This window comes from Giraffa tippelskirchi, chromosome 3, assembly GCF_054371585.1.
Source record: "Giraffa tippelskirchi isolate mGirTip1 chromosome 3, T2T-mGirTip1v1.2.pri, whole genome shotgun sequence".
NCBI classification, from domain to species: Eukaryota; Metazoa; Chordata; class Mammalia; order Artiodactyla; family Giraffidae; genus Giraffa; species Giraffa tippelskirchi.
The window spans coordinates 17,173,567-17,181,967 of NC_137277.1; positions in this window are offsets into that span (position 1 = coordinate 17,173,567).

The following is an 8,401-nucleotide window of genomic DNA, read 5'->3' on the forward strand; positions in this document are numbered from 1 at the left end:
GAAGGGTGAGGTGATGGCCTTCAAAGGACCCGTGCTTTTGCACTTGGAGCCCGTGGGCATTTCAGCCTGGCAACACCCCTCCTCCCATCAACCGCTCTCTCTTTACTCTAATAAATATGGAATTTGAAAGATGGTAACGATAACCCTATATGCGAGACAGAATAAGAGACACAGATGCATGGAACAATTTTATGGACTCTGAGGGAGAAGGTGAGGGTGGGACGTTCTGGGAGAATAGCATTGAAACATGTATATTATCATATGTGAAACAGAACACCATTCCATGTTCGATGCATGAGACAAGGGCTCAGGGCCGGGGCAATGGGATGACCCAGAGGGATGGGATGGGGAGGGAGGTGGGTGGGGAGTCCAGGAAGGGGAACACATGTAAACCCATGGCTGATCCATGTCAATGTATGGCAAAAACTATTACAATATTGTAAAGTAATTAGCCCCCAACTAAAATAAATAAATTTATAAAATTAAAAAAAAAAAACATACTGAATTATATGTAATAAAAAGTCAATTTGAAATAAATAAATAAAGTGAAAAAAAAAATTGTTCTTTATTCTTAAGGAACACAGTGTTCTCTGATTATTTGAGCACAGGATCATTGTAGAAGTTTTGGAGGAAAAAAAGTTGAAGAAACTGTAAAAACCTGTAGTTCCCAGACTCAGACTTAATTCCTGATGACATTTGATGTTCTTCTAGCTTTTCTGGAAGTACATGTTTCTATGGATTCAAAAGGAAGGGGCTTCCCAGGTGGCACTAGTGGTAAAGAAACTGCCTGCCAATTCAGGAGATATAAGGAGATGCAGGCTTGATCCCTGCATCAGGAAGATCTCCTGGAGGATTGCATGGCAACCCACTTGAGAATTCTTGCCTGGGAAATCCCATAGACAGAGGAGCCTGGCGGACTGCACTGCAGTGGGTCCCAAAAAGTCAGACAGGATTGAAACGACTTAGCATGCGGGCACGTGTGCATTCAAAGGGAAATTGGGACAATGCTGTCTGCACAGTTGGGGGTTTAGGCTGCCTGGTTCTGCTGATGCCCTGACAGTACTGTCAGATGTGCCCAGGCTTCACCACAGCCCCTCAATCCACAGCAGACACGTCCACACACAGGACCACCCTCAGGTGGTCCCAGGAGTACTGGTCAGCGGCACTTCCAGGAGCAGAGCCCCTCTCTGCCACACAACAGACCCCAGGGGCCCTCCCTCTTGATGACCATTTTCAAGCAGCCCCTGAAGAAGGTCTTTCCCAGCTCCTCCCTCCCCCAGGAACAGCTGAGGAGTCTCCCTCTGTCCACAGCGCTCTTTCTGAGATGTCTCTCGGAAACTCCCGCGGAGGGAGGGTGTCTCTCGGGATCAGAAGAAGCTGCATCCCAGGCCCTGGCCTGCCCTCTCATTGGTCTGGGGTTAGAGTCATCCCAGAGAAGCATCCTGGGAATGGAGGCAGAAAGTTGAAAGGAGAGAGCAGACTCTTGTGTGTGAAAGTTTTTCCACCACCTTCTCTCAGGGTCACGCGGGGTGACTGGGGCAAGAGAGAGCCGGAAGCCGGGATGTGTGGGCCACTCTCTCGCTCAGTGGGATGAAGGGAAGCCTCTTTGAAAGGCTCTAACTTTTGTGTATGTTTTTGTAACTGCACTGCCCCTCCCTGGCTTGCTGGTCCAGGGACTTCCCGGGATTGGGACATAAGCCTCACCCTTCCTGGCGCTGGTTTCCACTCAGCCCTCCACAAACGTTTGTTGAATAAACAAGAGTTGATTTGGGAAAGAATTCACATTGTTAGAACAGAATACTTTAAAAAATCAATAAATAACAACACAAACAAATCAACAGATCAACACAAACATGGACTTCTCCTGCCCCCAAAATTCCCGTGCCAGGGATGCCTACCACCTTACAGGTGAGAATTCTGTGGGGAGCAGGTTTGAACACCCCAAGTCATCTTGCACCCTGGCAGGTTCCGAGGGTGCTCCCCCAAGGCCCAGAGTAGCCAGGCCAGTCCCCCAGGAAAGTCTCAGTCGGCTCAGGGACTCATGTCCGGTATCCCCAGCTCCTGTGCCTGCAGCCCCATGTGTGACTTGTCTGCCACACCCAAGGGTGATGCCAGGGAGCTCCTCATCCGTGCACAGGACTTGCCCTTCAAGGAAAACACCCTACTGGGCCCCACCGGGGGCAGGACACCCACTCCGAGCTCAGAGGCACTAGAATAAGGGGGAACTTGCTGTTTGGGGACCAGGGGGAAGCGGAGGCTGGTAAGCCTGTGTGGATGCAGGGGGACAGTAGCCGGATGGGTGTCTAACTGAGGAAAGGGGGCAGGAGGTGCCTCACTCAGGGCCCACCGAGGGATGGGGCCACCAACCCCCTCATTGCACTGTGCATCGTGTACATAAACCGCAGTGCTTGTGAGCACACCAGAGGATTCCCTCTAGGGATGCCATCCCAGGAGACTTACTTTCTGTTTACCTCTTATTTAACTTCTATGCAGAGTACATCATGCGAAATGCCGGGCTGCATGAAGCACAAGCTGGAATCAAGACTGCTGGGAGAAATACCAACAACCTCATAGATGCAGACGATACCACTCTAAATGGCAGAAAGTGAAGAGGAACTAAAGAGCCTCCTGATGAGGGTGAAAGAGGAGAGTGCAAAAGCTGGCTTAAAACTCAACATTCATAAAACTAAGATCGTAGCATCTGATCCCATCACTTCATGGCAAAGAACAGGAATAAATGGAAGCAGTGACAGATTTTCTTTTCTTGGGCTCCAAAATCACTGTGGATGGTGACTGCAGCCACGAAATTAAAAGACACTTGCTTCTTTCGGAAGGAAGGAAAGCTATGACAAACCTAGACAGCATGTTAAAAGGCAGAGATCTCACTTTGCTGACAAAGTTCCATATAGTCAAAGCTATGGTCTTTTCAATAGTCATGTACAGATGTGAGAGTCGGCCCATAAAAAAGGCTGAGTGCCAAAGAGTTGATGCTTTTGAACTGTGGTGCTGGAGAAGACTCTTGAGAGTCCCTTGGAGAGCAAGGAGATCAAACCAGCCAATCCTAAAGGAAATCAACCCTGAACATTCACTGGAAGGACTAATGCTGAGTTGAAGCTCCAATACATCGGCCACCTGATGCGAAGAGCTGACTCCCCTGATGCTGAGAAAGATTGAAGTCAAAGGGAGGAGGCAGCAGAGGACGAGGTGGTTGGACAGCATCACTGACTCAATGTACACAAATCTGAGCAAACGCTGAGAGACAGTGAAGCACAGGGGAGCCTGGCATGCCGCTGCCCATGGGGTCACAGGGTCAGACACAACTTAGCAACCCAACAACAACAGCTTTTGTAAATGCTGTGCAATGAACACGTTGTCATGATAAGGGGGACACAGTGCTTTAATGTTTAAATCACCTAGTGCCGCCTTCCCCTTCCAGGCAGAGCTGCCTCCTCCGGCTACTCCTCCGGCCACTGAATCTCCATTCCTGTTGCCCCATCAGCAAGGTGACCTCAAGGTACACTGACAAGGCTCCTCCCCAGAGAGGAGAGGAGAGCATCCAACTGGCAGTGGCCTGCGCACCAGGGTCTGGGCAGCCCTGAAGCATCAGGGTCCCTGGAGGGAATTGTGGAGACCATGTGCCTCAGCCAGACTGGCGGAGCCCCGCCTCCTCTCTGACTCTGAGGGGCCCATTGCAGGAGTTAGACCCTCAGGACCCTGTTACTCAATGCACATCGGGGGCGGGGGACAGAGCCAGGGCTATCTCACGTTCCCGGAAGCAGCAACAAATCACCCCAGTAAATAAACACTTCCATAAATAAAATGTTATAGTATTTTGAAGAAAATATAAGAATGTTCAGATAAACGGAAAGGCATATCTGGGTCTTGGTTGAGGAAGGATTAATACTGAAAATGTGATTCTTTCAAAACTGAAGTGTGAAGACAAATAATTCCCAAGAGCGCTGAAGGCTGGGCCAGCTTGGGACAAAATAACCAGATGTTTGAGGAATACAACCATTTCAGAAAGCAAACATCATGCTTCCGGGTGACTCCATCAGAAAGAGAAATATTAATGGGTCAAGAATTTTAATCTTACATTTTAAAACTTAAAATTTTCTAAAATACAAAAGTTCCCTGGTACTCAGCTGCTAAGTCACTTCAGTCGTGTCCGACTCTGTGCAACCCCATAGACGGCAGCCCACCAGGCTCCTCCGTCCATGGGTTTTTCCAGGCAAGAGTACTGGAGTGGGGTGCCATTGCCTTCTCCATCCCTGGTACTCTAGGGGTAAGGATTTGGCACTTTCACTGCCATGGCCTGGGTCCAATTCCTAGTTGGGGAATTGAGATCCCACAAGCCACGTGGCATGGCCAGCTTGGCTGAGAACATTCTGGACCTGAGAGTGAAATGATCGTGATGTGAATGCTGACATCTGGATTGCAGGAGCCCTAGGGAGATCACTGAACATGAAGAGGAAGGATATGCATTTCTTGGAGTTTGGAAAAAGAAGAAAAGAAAATGAAAGATTTGGGTTTGAAAGGGGATATAGGCACTAGGGAGAGGAAGTAAGAAAAACACTCCCCTCCCATAACCAAGGACTTCGCAGGTGGCTCAGTGGTAGAGAATCTCCTGACAAAGCAGGAGATGCAGGAGGCACAGGTTCAATGCCTGGGTCAGGAAGACCCCCTGGAGGAGGAAATGGAAAGCCACTCCAGTATTCTTGCCTGGAGAATCCCATGGACAGAAGAGCCTGGTGGGCTACAGTCCCTGGGGTCACAAAACACCAGATATGACTTAGCAACTGAGCACAGCACAGCACTCCTAACCAAAGACAAGAGGAAAAGTGTAAATCTTCCCCAAAAGGATGATGTGTATAGGAACGAGAACAATCGGATTCTTCCTCAGCTGCTCTGGATATAAGGCGACACTGGACCAGGGCTTTCGAAATATTGAGGAAACGAGAAGCCAGGATTCTGGGGCTGTGAACCCAGCCTCAAAGCTCACAAACACAAAGCCCTGTTTAAACACACTCTTAGGCCCATGAGCCCTTGGAGGGTCTGCACCCAGAGACCTGCCCTGAAGTGGGGGGGCCGAGTGTCTGAGATGCCAGCAGACATGTGTTCATGAACGTGGCCACATGCCTCGGGGAGGCTGCTCAACCAGAATGAGAGAATAGAAGTCTACACATGTCAGCATAGGATGGATGATGGCTGGTCCACAAGGATCCATAATTAGATGCATGGAAAGAGGACTCAACTATCAGAGACCGTCAGGTTGGATAAAAGTCTAGATAGCTTCTACTTACAAGAGATACACCTACCATGTGGACACAAATGGCTGAAAGTAAAAGTTTGGAAAGTGATCTACCATGAAGATTCTAACAAGAGACAGTTAGTGTTGCTGTACCGATATCAGACAAAGGAGACTAAGATACATTGGATGATTAGGGTGAAGCGCGTCACTATCTGATGACAAAGGCTCAGTTGACCAAGAAGGTACAGTAAGTCCCCTACATATGAACCTTCAAATTGAGAACTTTCAAAAATGCAAATGTTTGTTTTCATGACCATTCTTGTAAGTTGATTCACGTGTCTGGTGTACATTGTCATATGCATGCATCCTCTACAAGTAGCTATGCTTTTGTGCACCTTACATTACTATATAGAGTACAGTATCTTTATTTCAGGCACAAGACCTGAACATAGAACAGTACATAACGTTTGCAGCAACCCTTCAAAACGCAATCCAGTGTTACCGTGTCATCAATGTACCGTCCAGATTGAAAAACAGTGAAATGTTTTTCAAGAGGATAGATAGAATTGAATTTAGTGAGGAACTGGAACCTATGCCCGTGGGTCATGAATGAAGTTCCAGCTTGCCCTCCGTCTCCTATTGCTGATCATCCTTCATCTCTACCATCTCCCACCTCCTCCTCCTCCTTTTCCAGTTAGTAACTCTTCTTACCTGTTCACTTGATGCCAGACCCTGTATGCCAGTATTGTACTACTGGACTTTTCAACAGACTATATTGTAAGATTTAAACATTTAATTTTTTGTGTTTGTTGGTTTGTTATGTAGTATTTGTGCAAAAAGTACTATAAACCGATTGGTCTTCAAAGGTGGCATTAGTGGTAAAGAACCCGCCTCCCAGTGCAGCAGACACAAGAGATGTGGGTTCAGTCCCTGGGTTGGGAAGATCCCCAGGAGGAGGGCATGGCAACCCACTCCAGTATTCTTGCCTGGAGAATCCCATGGACAGAGGAGTCTGGCAGGCTACAGCACACAGTGCCGCACAGAATTGGACACGACTGAAGCAACTTAGCACGCATGCGTTACAAACCGATTGCAGTATAGTAGTACTACATAGCCATTGTGTTAGTTAGGTACCAAGGCTAGCTTTGTTGGACTCACAAATTAGACTTGTGAATGTGCTCTCAAAACAGAACTTGTTCATATGTAGGGGACTCACTGTGTAACTTTAAATATTTTTGCATCTAATAGAATAGCTTCCAAAAATATTGTAAAAGATTGCTAGAACTACAGGGAGAAATGGATGATCCTCCATCTTCTGAGCCATTCCAACCCATCTCTCCCAACCATTGACAAATCAGCTCAAGCTGAAAACATTTGGCAAGTACATAAAAGATCTGTAGTACCCCACTGACCACCTTGATGGGTGGGACCTCAGAAGATACAGGGATGTCTCAAGGACCTGAGGTGTTTACAAAAATTGCGTTGTGTGTGTGGCAACTGAGACACAAAATGGCAAAATGTCCCTGTGAAGGAGCCCAGAGAATAAGGACAGAAGTTAGAAAAAAGTCACAAGTTGCTAACGAAAAGATAAACATGCTACCACTTTGGGAATATGAAGAATGTGCTGCTGAATGTTTGTTTGTAGTTAGATAGGAAATCAGAACTAAAATTGACAAATTCCTAGAACCAAGAGAAAACGAAACTCCACCCCTCAAATGATGCAGCAGATGCTACGATTTGAGGGTGAAACTTTCAAGAGAAGTAAAGGGACGACATTGAGGGAGCCTAGCGACCTTCAAAGACAGGGTCCCAGGTTGCCCAGGAAAAGATGCACGCCTTAGACAAGCCTGAGTGTTTGCACAGACACAAGAAACGTCTAGCAAGCCCTAAGAGGAAGTGTCCACGAATGTTACCTTCGGGAAGAAAACAGGAGTCCCAGTGAGGTACAGCACAGTTCATTTATCTTATCTTCTTAGGACATTTGAGTGGTTTGTTTCAACATAAACTAGTTTCATTTTCAAATGCTTTATCAGGACACCCATTTTCATCAAAGTCCCAGGAGATCTCATTTTGTAGGGACAAGACTCTAAGTGCTTGGCTGATGCTCAAGGCCTATCAGTGTGTGGGACTCTCCTTTCCTCCTGCTACAACAAACCCTTCCCAGGAGCCCACTGAGCTGAGAGACCCTAGGCAAGGCTGGATAGGAGGGGAAGCAAGGACTGATTTGGGAGGTAGCCTTAGGACTAGACCCTCCTTCCAGCACAGAGGGGAATGTGGGGCAAGCATCATAGATGACGTGTGGCAATTTGGTCCCCAGGCTGGATCATATATGAGGCCCTTCTTTGCTGCCTTGATGGCCCTTGGGATGGGGCCAGGGACCCAGGTCTCCGTGCCTCTTGGTAGGGGGGATGAATTTCACATTGACTTTTGTGCCATCTTCCTGTGAGGACAAGTGACTTTGAGGTTTATTTATCCACCAGGCAAAGGTTACTCCTTTGGCACAGCCAGGACTTTGTCCTGTTCAACCCAGCTCCAGATACCAGTTTGTCGGTCAACCTTCAGGCCCTGAGTCCAGCTGGAGAGATAACCCTTCTTGCCCCTGATCTCTTTGAAGATCTAGAGGCTCCACCTGTGGGGCAGCTGGAATGTTCTGTCCTATCCAGTCTGGGCCCTTCCTCTGCCACCCACAAAATTCAGGGATCCCCCAGAAGTTGGTTCTGCATCCTCCTCTCTTTACATGAAAGCCGGGCATCACCCACACCAGCAACTCTCTCTGCCCACCTGATGAGAACTTGCCCAGCCTGAGCCCACAGCCTATGGGACCTCTCCCCTGGTGGCCCAGAGACACCTTTTTGCCCCTTATTCCACTCTACACCCTACCAGCAGGTCACTTTGGGTTCTAGTGGAAGGGGACAGTCCACATGCCACTCAGTTGGTGCTGCAGACGTTTAGCCTTCTTACTCCACCTCCAAACCACCAATAACTGTGGGATCTCCCTTCTCCATACACCTTCGAGGCTTCTGCAACCCCATGGAAGGACCTTCAGACTCATTGCCCCTACCCCACTCCTGCCTTCCAAGGGCCCTTTCTAGAAGTGCAGGTCTGATGAGGGACGTCCTACACTGAACAGAAGCAAACTCTTTCTCCTGCCCC